This window comes from Erithacus rubecula, assembly GCF_903797595.1.
Source record: "Erithacus rubecula genome assembly, chromosome: 6".
In the NCBI taxonomy this organism is placed as follows: domain Eukaryota; kingdom Metazoa; phylum Chordata; class Aves; order Passeriformes; family Muscicapidae; genus Erithacus; species Erithacus rubecula.
The window spans coordinates 49,853,457-49,865,299 of NC_136688.1; the positions used below are offsets into that span (position 1 = coordinate 49,853,457).

Here is an 11,843-nt window from a genome sequence, read left to right on the forward strand (position 1 = left end):
TTCCTCGCCCAGATTTTTTAGACTGTTCTTGTATTTTGTAAACATTGATTGGAAGAAATCTTCTGAACAGAAACTTTCCAGTTCAAATCCGTCCTTACAGTGGAGCTAATACTGACTCTTCTCTGAGTTCCAAGAACATTTGTAATTATTCTTTCACATTTTATTCAAATATACATTTTAAGAAATAAAGAAGTGGTGCCTTTTTATCCATGTCTTTGGGCTTTATCTTCTTTTTTTTCCTCTTTTAAGTCATCATTACATATAGCTTATTGATTCCAAAAACACAAATCTTAGAGGAGAGCTTGTTATTTAATTACTTCTAGTATGGTTGTCAACTGACATACAGAAAATTAATTTAGATCCTGCATTAATCCCAGAAGCTTAACAAAACTGGAATTTGGGAAGGAGCACAACCATCTCTACCGGACACTGAGAGGAAAGAATGTCACAACACATTTAGCACATACTATGCCAGCAGTAGTAAAGCAGAGATGGGAGTTAGCACCTGCTTAAGAGGAGAACAAGCATGCTAACACTGGGAGCCAGGGGAATTTCCCACTAAACTGTAACATATAGAAAGTAGGTCACTTTTACTCTTTTGAGAATGATAAAAAGCAACAAAATTCTGAATTATATATGAACCATTACATTTAATTTTTTTCTTCTCCAGCAGCTCCCAGGAGTCTTGAAGACAGAAAAATCTGGATTTTACGACTCTGGCAGTTATCTAAGTTAATGCCATAGAATTCTCCACAACCATTTTTTATTATAGTTACAGATCTGTCAGCCTTTGTATTTCACTTCCCTTTACAATTCTTTCTGTACTGCTTGCCTCTGATTTAGTGTTTGCTATAAAAGTTTATTCCAGATATTACTTGGCACACAAACATCTTACAAACAAAGTTTACCCAAAATAAATCTTCAATATATCTGCAATTTAACTTACCTAGCTCTCTTGCCAGGTGTTATTGGCAGGAAACAGGGTCAAGTTCAAGTGTCTGAGTGACCTTCTTAAATAAATGTGATTGGCTGAAGTGTCCCACCCAGAAACCTGGGAAAACAAAATAGCTTCCCTGAGTGACCCTAAAAGTCAAATAATTTCTCTTCTGAAATATGGAGCCTATGCAAAACAAGAAAACTTGATGTGGGGGAAAGGAGAACTGCAGTTTGACAGCATACCAAAAAAAAAAAAAACAAAAAAGAAAAAGCAGTGACATTTATAAATAGGAATAGCTAATCTATCTGATAGTAGAGTTGAATTTAGGGATCATATTTTATTGAGTATAACATAGTAGGCTAAATGTAAAAAGCTGGTTACAACACTTCTGTGGAAGAGAAGAAAACCTGGAGGTCAGTACCCAAAACAGAGGCCTAGTAAAAGAATCAACTACTGCAATTTTCCTTAGGGACTAAGTTCAAATTCAGGGCAATGAATGTTGTTCAGTTGAGTTCACCAAGGATGAGAAAGGGCAAAAATACAGGCACAGATAGAGCAGGCAGCAGGAAAACCCCAGAGACAACTAGAGAGGATGAAGGATGATTCTGATAAAGAAATGAAGCAAGAAAGAGGGACTTAGGGTAGACAATTATCTGAGGAGACTGTTAAAGCAATGAGCCTCTCATGTTTACTTCAGAAATTCAGTGAACTGGAAGTTTGTAAATATATACAATTGCAACAAAGAACGATTACATTTCATCATAAATTTGCAAAAATATTGTCCTCAGATATCAGCTAATCAGAATGGGCTAAAAAGAGTGAAAAACTCCCAAAATAGCTCAGGAGCCTTGCACCTGAATCCTACCTCTCCCAGTACAAACATCTTTGTAACAAACAGCCCCTCCCCTTCACCTGCTGAGCACCATATTACTGCCAGCACAGCACTAGGGTATAAAAGAATATTTTGACAACTCTATTCCCACTGGAAATTCCTCCCTGACCTCATGTGGAGACTGCTCCAAAATGAAGCCAGGGAGAAGTCAGGGGCACTGGTGTAGCTCAGGCCCCTCCATCCCTGTCAGCATCAGGCCTCACTCACACTTTATTAATTCTTTGCAGCCTTTAAAAATTAATAGCACCAAAGGCCTTAAATGTAGTCTTTGCCATCTGGGAACACTGTCTTGCCACAAGGCTTCAGTTCTGGTACAGCTCTCTCAATTTAAAGCCTTAAGAAATGTGTTGTTTTCTCATGTTACTGCTCAGCATGTGGCATATGGAAGATGACAGCAGAGGTCGATCTTGTGCGTTCCACAATAATATAGAAAGCACAATTTACAAAGAGACAAAATAAGGGTGAGAAACAAAGGAAATCATCGACATGGAGTGATGCCAGGCATGGTGGATTCCCAGACAAAATCTGTGTACAGGCAGTAAAACTAAACACCAGAACTAAGTCTCCCTGCAGAATTTATGATGGAAGCAGAAAAAAATCATTGGCATAACAATGAGGGGCTATAGAAAGGGGAAGATGATCAGGATAATCCTGTTGGAATAATGCCCCCAAATGCTGGAACAGATCATCAAAATATTCAAGGAGCCCAATAGAAAGAACAATAGATACAAAAGTGTTTTATTTTGCCTTTACCTGAATAAGTAATTGCATTGAATACAGAGAAAAAAAAAATGGTTATACTGCAGAGTTCTCATTCTTGGCACCCACAATCTCAGAGAGAATGGAAGCAAATAAATGCTACATTTTTCAATCAGTAGACCTAATCTTCAGAACATGCCCCTCATTGAAAGAGCAACTGAAGTGGTCAGTGAAAGGAATATAATGATAATGTATTGATGGGGAACTAAGCAAACAGCATGGAGCATGCAGGTGCCATGTATTGTAGGTGCCATCTAACACATATGCTCCAGACTGCAATCTGACAGAAAAATTAATGGCCAACCTATAAACTGCAGTGACAGAAACAGAGGAAGCAGAAGCAATGTATCTCCATCCACCACTGACACGCCAGGAAAAACAACCACAAGCATCTATTCTTGCTGCTTCTGAGACCATTTGGAAAGACTTCCACTGAAGGGAAGGCAATCTGCAGCATCAGTTAGCAGATGCAGAGATTCTTTATGTACATTTATTACAGAAAAAGGCAGACAGATGCTCAGCTGCCACTTTTGCTCATATTATTAAGTCAGCAATAGATCTAAATCAAATTAGATGGCAGAGCCACCTTCACTTCAACTTCAGCCACATCACGAATTAGCAAAACCAGGTGCTGATGAGGTGTAATGAAAATGTTTCAAGACCAAAAGGCCAAAATAAGCTCTTGATAAGAAGCCCATGAAAGAAGTGATAATTCTTGGATTTAATAGCAGATGACAAGATTGGATTTTATTTAAAAGGGACCATAATCCCATTGGATTCAGTAGCTGACACCAGGAAATGGATAAATACTTCACAAGTGAGAACACACATGCCAAACATAATTCAGGAAACACAGCTCTTGCCAGGGATAAATTCTGGTTCTGAGTGTATACAATGCAGCATGAGGTGTGCAGAAATGACTGTGACCTTTGTAACAGAAGGAGACTGCAGATTTTGCCAATCCTAACTTCAACTGGGAACAGATCAGAACAGACCTAACCAGTTTCACTGGATTAAACTCCATGATTGAACAACATTACTCCAGTTTCTGGAAGAAAGACCATCAGAATGACAAAGACAAAAAGTTTTATCTGGAAACTGAAAGTTTGGCACAACTAGCAAACTGTGCTGAAACTGCTAGTATGTCAAATCTTTTCCTGCTGTGGTCCTTTAACACCACATGTTAAATTTCTTTATGCAACATCGAAGTCAGAAAGACAACATTAAAAGAAAGGCCTTTATGATATGCATGTCCCCAAAAGAATAAACTTTCAGGCATCAACATGTACCTCAGAACTCAAGATGAAAATACCTCTGAAATCTTAAACTTGTTCTTCCTTGTTTAATTTGGTAATCTTTTACCACCTACTGTTTCTTAATATATTGTTCATAGTTTAAAAATCCTCTTTCTTTTACAATCACTTTATTCTGGTCTTCAATCAGTATCTGTATAAGACAGGAAGCAGGAGTAACATAACTTTACTAAAGGTAGAAGAATTTTGAAAAGGATCAGGATATGAAGCTCTGGTCTGTTTTCCTCACATAATTATCTGTGGCTGATGAGCACCATATGAATGATGGTAATGATAACCTCACTAAATTATATTAAATCATCCCATAATTCACTTACAGATTAACTCCTGGTCAAATGTTACTTAAGTAGCACCCAATCACTTTATTATACCAGTCAAGATCCATAAGTGATAAACATTGTATATTACAAACAGACCAGGTTGGCCAGATCACAATCTGTGAAAGAAACCACAGTTTTACTCCAATAGCTTCAAAGGTTTGACAGAGTAGTAATATATGCATATTATAAAGAATATTTTCTTCTGGAGAATTTCAGCAGATCTTCAACATAAACTACAACTTTGAATACCAAATGTGATGTATGCACCCAAAAGTGATAATTTTTTTTGCATCTCAATGAATCTCTAGCTAATATCCCAAAAGAAGAGAGGAGTTGCCCTTCCCTCAAGCCAGCAAATACATCACCCATGACAGGACAGTGCAAAATGAGGTGCAACACTTCTCTCAAAGCACATTCCACTGCCATTTTGCTTGTGAGTTCTTGGGTTCAAATGAGACTTCCTTTAAAGTAATATGGTGTATACTTCTGGTGACAGACCATTAGCTTCATGGCTTGGAAAAGCCCAATATATATTAGTGGTTTAAAATTAGTAATAACTGTTCTGCCTTCTTTCAATCTGTTGAAAACTGTATAAAGGTCACAGCACTGCTGATGCCCACATTTTTTCTGTTTTACATAACTGAGTAGATGAAGTGACTCATGACAGCCAAATTCTGAGATCAGGCCCTAAGCAATGATGACATCAGATGCTGCCAAAAGACATTTGATTCCTCTATTGTGAAATGCCAGGTTGGTTCTGGGACATGGTGAGAAGGCAATTCCAGTTTAGAAAATTCTATAGTGAGCTATTGTTTGATACTAAATACAAGATCATCACTCCTGCTGCTGCTGCAAGTCACAGGGCATCCAAGGACATGTTGAACAATATTGCCACTTTCTACTGTGTTTGCAAAATACTGCAACAAAGCTTCAATCACCCAGACTATAGAGAGTGTCTGAGAGAGAATGGAGACACAGGACTTGATGGCAGGAGTACAAATCAAGAAGCTGAAGCTAATAAAGCTAATAAAGCTAATGAAAGCCCATCACCAGCAGTATACAGCATATTGCTCCAAAGGGCTCTCATCTCCTACAGGTTCCTCTGCACCTGACTTTTTGCAAATATTTTTATTTATTTCTGAACAATACAGGATTTTTATCAGGTTTTTCATGCAACTAAAAGGACTAAATATTCCTTCATGACTCTCTGATACTGTTTTAAATGCCTAAACAGAACTATTGCTGATTTCAGCCAGTGAGAGTCCTGTCCTAAAGCGTAAGTGATGTCACTGTGGCAAAGTTACTAAATTCACAGCAAAAGCAGGAAAAGATAACTGAGAGAGCAGCTCCTTGAACCTGAATAGTCTGTGCTTAGTAGATGTGGGCTTATTTGATTGGCAACTATACAATTTATGTTGTGAGTCAACTCATGATGTGTAACATATATTATGCTTTTAATAAACTTATTTTCTATTTTCATTTTTGACTTTGGAAAAGAGGACAGTTACACAAAAGGGAAAAAAAAACTTTATATTTTTTATTTGATTCCAAATAAAGTGATATGAAAAGGTTTCAGAGTGCAGAATACCAAATAAATCTTATTAAAGCAATTGTATTGTCTTTTTGAAAATATAGAAATATGACAAAGATAGCAAGTGTTTTGCACTGATAACAGAAGTCTTTGGAAAATTCAAATAACACCTATGCATAATCAGATAAATATTTTGTTCTTTTTTAACTAGATTAATTTATAAAGACCATCCATTATTATAGTTTATCAGATCAAGTTTCCAATTTACCCTGCAGCCATTCCTGATGGTGTCCAAGACAGATCCCAAGGAAGAGTGTGAGAACAGTGTAATACACAGCACTAATGCTCCAGAATATTTTGCAGCCTCCTGGGATTTGTGGCTGATGCAGCAACTAAACAGATGCTGCAACTCTGTCTTTAGTTTCTTCTTGGACTTCTCACATCTGAGAGTTTTTACTGTCCACAGCATCTTGTCGCAAGAATCTTGCCAGCTTAAAAATGCAATTTGAGGCAAAAGTACATCTTTTCTTCTATTTCAAAATTGACACTTCCTGGTTTCAGTTTCCATATTCTACTCCTTTCTATAATTCTTCACAATAAAATAATTTTTTGTATTCACTTCTGTGCCTACAAATCTCATGGAACAAACCCCCCAGAAGCTGTGCAGAGGCTCAATAGAGAACAAGGGATTGTGGCCTTCTACAATGGCATGACCACATCAGTGGACAAGGGAAGGGCTACAAATGCCATCTATTTCTGTAAGGCCTTTGACATGGTCCCCCAAAAAAACCCTTATCTCAAAATTGGAGAGGAATGGATTTGATGGATGAACTGTTTGGTTGATGAGGAATTGGTTGGGTAGTCACATCCAGAGGGTAGTTGTCAACAGCTCAATGATATGATGGATGTTCAATGTACAAATGGAGATCAGTGGCAAGTGATGTCCCCCAGAGATCTGCACTGGAAAAAGTACTGTTTAATATCTTCAACAAAGACAGGAACAGTGGGACTGAGCTCACCCTAAGAAGATTTACAGACACCACCAAGCTGTGTGGTGCAGCTGCCATGCCTGAGGGGTGGAATGCCATCCAGAGGGACCTGGACAAGCTTGAAAAGGGAGCCTGTGCCAAGCTCACAAACCTCAAAAAGGCCAAGTGCTGGTGCTGCACCTGGGTCAGGACAACCCCAGTATCCATCCAGGCTGGGGATGAACAGATGAGAGCAGCCCTGCTGAGAAAGTTCTGGGGCTGCTGCTGGATGAGAGGCTGGACGTGACCCAGCAATGTGCACTGGCAGCCCAGAAAGCACCTGTGTGCAGGGCTGCATGCAGAGCACCATGGGCAGCAGGGAGGGAGGGGATTCTGCCCCTCTGCTCTGCCCCACCTGGAACACTGCATCCAGCTTGAGGTCCTCAGCATGGCAAGATGTATGGAGCTGTTGGAGCAAATCAGAGGAGGGTCACAAAGATGATTAGAGGGATGGAGCATCCCTGCTACAAAAAAAGGCTGTGAGGATTTGGTTTGTTCAACCTGGAGAAGGCTCTGGGGAGACTTATTGCAGTCTTTCAGTGCTTAAAGATGACTTATAAGAAAGATGGAGACAAATATTTTAGTAGGTTTGTTGACTTAGGACAAAGGGTAATGACTTTAAGCTTATATAGGGTAGATTTACAGTAGATACAGGGAAGAAACTCTTTACAATGAGGATGGTGAAACACTGGAACAACTTTCCCATTCAAGGTCAGGTCAGATGTGTCTCAGCAACCTGATCTAGCTGAAGATGTCTCTGCCCATTGCAGAGGGTTTGGATGATCTTTAATGGTCACTTTCAATCAAAATTCTTCTATTATTCTATCATTCGATTCAGAATAAATTAGTATTGCCAGCAAACTAAAATACCTCAAAAACATCTCATTTCTAGATCATTTATTTATATTGAGAACATTGCAGGCCCCAGGACAAATCCTGTGGATGCTTTACTGGTTACCTCATTTCGCTGTGAAAACTGATCATTATTGCTGACATCTGCCTTTTTCTTTTATCCTCTGACTCCTTAGATTCTTTAAAAGATATAATGCAATAGGTCAAATCAACAATTATTCCTTTATCCACAAGCTTATTGATTTCTCTGAAGAATGCGACCACATTTGTGAGGCATGAGTACCCTTAAAAATCCATATTGGCTCTCTGCCAAAATACAATATTAATTCCTGTTCATTGGTTCTTCAAAATAGTTATTTACAGTAATCCAGCTTCCAAGCTTCTCTAGAAACTTTGGGTGAACATCATATATTGCTGTTCATTATTAACAATTTCTTTTGTGAGCACTTCTACAGAACTTTGGAGTTTAATAACTTCTTGGAAACAATGTGCATTTGAGTTCTCCACTCCTTACACAATCACAAGGTTGTGATTACAGCCAGGTAACCAATAGCCAGAGTGAAACCTAATGCAAATTAATGGCTGGTGGAGAAATGGATATTCTTATCACTTGTGAACATAAAGAATCCAACAGGATCTTGACTTCTTCAAGACTTCAAGACTTCAAGACTCATTTTCTCACACTCAAAACTTGAATTCATTCTAACTTAACCTGAAAAGCAACTGTAACTAATCCATGCAGGAATATGAAAATATGAAACATCAGCTATTGATACAATTTATCATCCTAAACTTCCATGTCAAACTTTTCCTTTCCAGATATGAGATAAATCCCAAACAGAATTCTATTTATTGGGTGAGCAGTGAACTAGTTCATGCAGCTAAAATGCATTAAAGAGAGTAACTGTGTAGTCACTAATAGTCTCCCTTCCCACTCAGGTGAACAAGGTATTCCCTAAGGAGGCAGAATAATGGCATTTGCCCTTCATGATGCTAACCTGCATTCCTGCCAGTGAAGCCATTCCAGACCCAGTGATAAGCTAGGAAAAATGGGAAATTTCTTCTTTCTTCTTAAATCCTGCTTTTAAGCCAAAAAAAAAATAAAAAAATAAAAAAAAAAAAAAAAAAAAAAGAAATTAAACTGAGTTAACATTTAATTAAGGAAAAATGAGATTTATATAAAAAAACCCATTCTTTCTAATTTTTGTTGATCCTAAACAATCCAACAGTGAGCTTGGCATAAGAAGATTCCCTCTTTTAGGTCACCCCTAAACTCTAATGCCCTAATGCCATCCTAAACCTAACCCAATTTTTTTTTTTGAAGTGACCAATTTGTATAGTAAATTCAACTACAAGGCATTCTGTCCCAATTGTGCAAACTTTCATCTTATTTCAAAAACAAGAATAAAAAGGCTTTCTACCTTTTTTTCTGAAAACCTGATTCCAGTCCTAGCCCTAAAATTATCATGTACTGTAGAGAGAGGAAGAATCTGTACTGGAATACCTAATATGAAGCATATGCTCCTGCCTACACCATAGTACTCTCTCTGACATGTTTTTTTCCAGTTCCCCAGCCTTATCCCAAACCTTCCTTAAATGGAAGATGTGTCCAGGAATACTGAAAATAAAATATTTGCTCATGACTACATTAGATTCCTTCTGAACTCTTATAAATCCTGCAAAAATCAGACTTGCAACAGCCTTCCTTTCTGATACCTCGTCTTTCCCCAGTTCCTACCAAAAACTTAAAGATATTCACCCCCAGTGATATCAACATTCTTATTCCTGCCAGTCATGTGGATCTAACACAAAAATAGGTTCTCAAGCCTGTTCCCTTTTTTGTTTTTTTTTTTTTTTTTGAATTTCAAATCTAACCTATAGGTTACCTATACACAGGAGCCTTCTGGAACTGAACATATCCATTCCCTTTTTCATTCTTGATGGCCACACAAGTATCTCATTGTAATATGACCTTTTGAAAACTTGTTTTAAATTTAAATCCAAACCTACTGTTAGAAAATTATTAATCCAGAATAAAGTTCAAGAAATGGTGAATTAAACCAGTGGTATTAAAAGGACTCCTTCAAAAGATCAAAAAACAGTTAGAGAACAATAATAAGACACTGGTCAGGTAAAACTCTTATTATAAGTACATTGTTGGGAGTTAACAAATAAACTTAAAACAGTGAAAGAGTGCTTAGCACTGAATAAGCAATAAATAAAGATAATGTTTGCCCCACGAAACTTAGCATCTAAAAGAGAGCCTTGAAGAGAACAGGATGTGGTATAAGGCTTAGAAGGGGGCCCTAAGAATGTGATTTCATTGCAGGTATGCCTGATCCTCCTAATTAAATAAATGTTAACAGTAAAGAGACTATTTAACTGATATTGCCAAGTATTAATATGTCTTTAAAAGACACAGTTTAAATGAGATAGCAGCATCTGGTATATCAAATTCAGAGGTTAGTTTGCACTTGGAGCTCTTGGTAGGCAATCCAAAGATGGGAATGAAAGATAGAGTGGGATGTGAGAACCCCTGTGTATCATCTGTGCTTTTGCTCATTAGATGGAAAAAAGGTACATTATATTCAGCAACATATTTGTGGTTCTGGCACACATTCAACCAGATTCAGCTGTTGCCACATCACTCTGCATTATGCAACCCACAGGGATGACAGAAACCACTGACAAGGTGGCTGCAAAAGACTGGACAGTTTTTTACTTTGATGGGTTAATACCAGCTAACTATCTCCAATGCATCTGTCATTCCAGAAATATCTGCTTTTAAAGGGATCTAAAGGACATTAAAGACTGCACTACAAATTGTCTGCAGGCAAAACTGCAAGTGAAATTTTGGACATTTTATGTAGAAACAATGGCTACCAAGATGCCATTACTTCAAGATAACCTTGTGGATAAATTACAGAGAAAGAGATCTACAACTAAGTTGTCTTTGAATCAGCCTCTTTCTCTGTAGAATTAACATTTTTCTCAGGAGGTGCACATGTTTTATTACACACACAATAATTTATAATACTAGAAAGAAAGTAAAGCCAGATTCAACTGGAAAGACAAAAATCCATCCAAACCGCTTTCACTGAATTACTAAGCATTCCCTGCAAGAAAAGCTTCCATGGTCTTGTCAGGAGGGGAAGCAATTTATCACTGAAATACCCTTAGGTATCTGCACAGAACTTCAGTTTTCAGAAGTGAGCTGTATTACTTTCTTTTACAGGTTAAAAATACTTGTTAAAGTCATCTAAACTGTTGCTAAGAGAAATGACACATTTGGCAAGGATATGTGAGTGATAGCTGGAGATTCTTGAAAATAAAGTAGATTTGGCTTACAGGTTGTTTTTTTAACTTATTTCAGAATCTTTAGTAATAGTTACCAATAAAATCCAAACCATTATATAACACAAATTCAGTATACACTCACAAAAGGACCTCAGAATCTTCCTACAAAATCACATCAGCTGAGACAAAAACACAGACAAAAATTCAGATGTAAAATTTAAAATCTTTGCAGAAATGTTCAATAAACTCGTCCCATGTCGTACATGGATTTAAGTACAGCTTTCCTCTTGCAATAGGGAGCACTGAACCAGACTCAGCTCTTCACAGCTCTCTTCACCAGTATACCTTGAGTCTCAGTCATTCAGATTGCTCTTAACACACACTGGAATAAGTGTGCTGGGATTTAGATCTTATCAGGCTAAGTTGGTGTAAGAACGTGACTAGGAAATAACTTCCCAGGTTATGCATTTCTGTGAAGTCCTTAAGGAAATGAGAAGTTTGATTTTTTTCTGCACTCTTTGGAAGAGAAATATGATGTTACTCTGTGTACTGTTAAATGGTACTGTAGAAATTTGGAGGCAATGACTTGACAGAAATCAAATTGTTACTTCAAAAATCTAAGCAGAGAAACAGTGAAGTTCTAAACCATTCCCTGACTAGAAGCACATAACTATTCCCACCACCTTTCCCTGGGTTTCCTTGATGGTTTCTGAGCTCCCTGTTGGAGTATGTGATGATCATGTACAGTACTCTGAAGCTCAAGAGCAGTCCTGTAACTGCTTTTCTAGCACTAACATCTCAGACCGTCCTCTGCATACTTAAGTGTTATATATTTCTTAATAATATAAGGAGGGGGGGAAAAAAGCCTTGATCTTGTTCTGTAAACATTGTTGTCAGTCCAAAACAGCTCAAAA

General features: G+C 37.7%; 1 long non-coding RNA gene across 1 annotated transcript in view; it reads right to left on the reverse strand.

The window, feature by feature from the left end:
• LOC306803175 overlaps positions 1–8,705 on the reverse strand; it is a 37,627-nt gene extending 28,922 nt beyond the window's left edge. Inside the window, exons 1-2 of the long non-coding RNA XR_013774566.1 lie at positions 8,631–8,705; positions 947–1,051 (exon numbers count right to left, since the gene is read on the reverse strand). This is a non-coding gene — a long non-coding RNA (uncharacterized lncRNA). The remainder of the gene's footprint in view (positions 1–946; positions 1,052–8,630) is intronic.
• Between the last annotated feature and the right edge of the window lie 3,138 nt (positions 8,706–11,843).